We start from the raw sequence: 1036 nt of genomic DNA, 5'->3' as shown, positions 1-1036 counted from the left end.
TTTTTTTTTTTTTTTTTTTTTTTTTTAGTTAGAGATTATTGCTGTCCCCCTTCGGTGCTTTAGCTAGTAGCAATGTGGCTTTGTGAAAATCTCAAGAGATCAGAAAACATGGTTCTCGTTTTTAATATGCATAAGCAGAGGGTCAAGATTGGTTTTGGTGATAGGTTGATGCTTTCGGAAGTCGTCAGCCCGGTAATTGAAGATATTATCATAACGCGGTTTTGGCCATCTATCAAAGTTATATATATATTACGTCATTGGCTTTCATGCATGTACGTATCCTATTCGTGATTGAGGTAGGAATTTACGCGTTTATCTGCGGACGCCAAGGAAAGCTGGAGGGCTGTGTTCGTATATATATACGTATTAACTGCGGGCACATTACACGAGGAAATTTATTTCCCAATTTGAAAGGACATAATTCTTACCCACGTGTAATACAGTTTAAACATCCGGTCTTGTATATTATGCATTTTGCTTATGTTGGTGATAATATGGGTTGCGGCTACATCCTATAGATCACCAGTGGAAAATTTAGCAATTATAAGCTAGGTAATTGGAACAAAGGCTTGTGGAAATATTCAATAATGAATTTAGTAATTATTTAAGCAAAATACATCGATTAATACTTAATATAAACCACTAAAACTAAATAAAGAGCAAGCCTGCAATAAAGCTGACAAGGGCTAATGATGGATCATATTGTGATACAGCGTTCGTATAATGAGATTAGGACTGCAGAACTGGAGCTTCCGACGAATGCAGATGTAGACTTAGAACTGGACGCTGGATAATTTGAAGACGTTGGCTTTGTCATGGCATTTGATTCATCAGAGGCAGTACTTTTTGAATATTGGGAGATAGTGAGAGGCACAGTTGAGGATGGTGAAGTGGCCTCTTTGGTGACAGAGGAGGAAGGGAGAACTTCAGCCTTTTGTGACACCAGACCGCCTTGAACTAAGGTATCAAATTCGGCATCTGCTACCGCTTGTCTGGTTCCAACTTCTCCGTTTATAGCTTTAATAGATTCCCAGGT

This window comes from Babjeviella inositovora (genome assembly GCF_001661335.1).
Source record: "Babjeviella inositovora NRRL Y-12698 unplaced genomic scaffold BABINscaffold_4, whole genome shotgun sequence".
Taxonomy (NCBI): domain Eukaryota; kingdom Fungi; phylum Ascomycota; class Pichiomycetes; order Serinales; genus Babjeviella; species Babjeviella inositovora.
The sequence above is the reverse complement of the archived record's forward strand: the minus strand, read 5'-3'. Positions refer to the sequence as shown.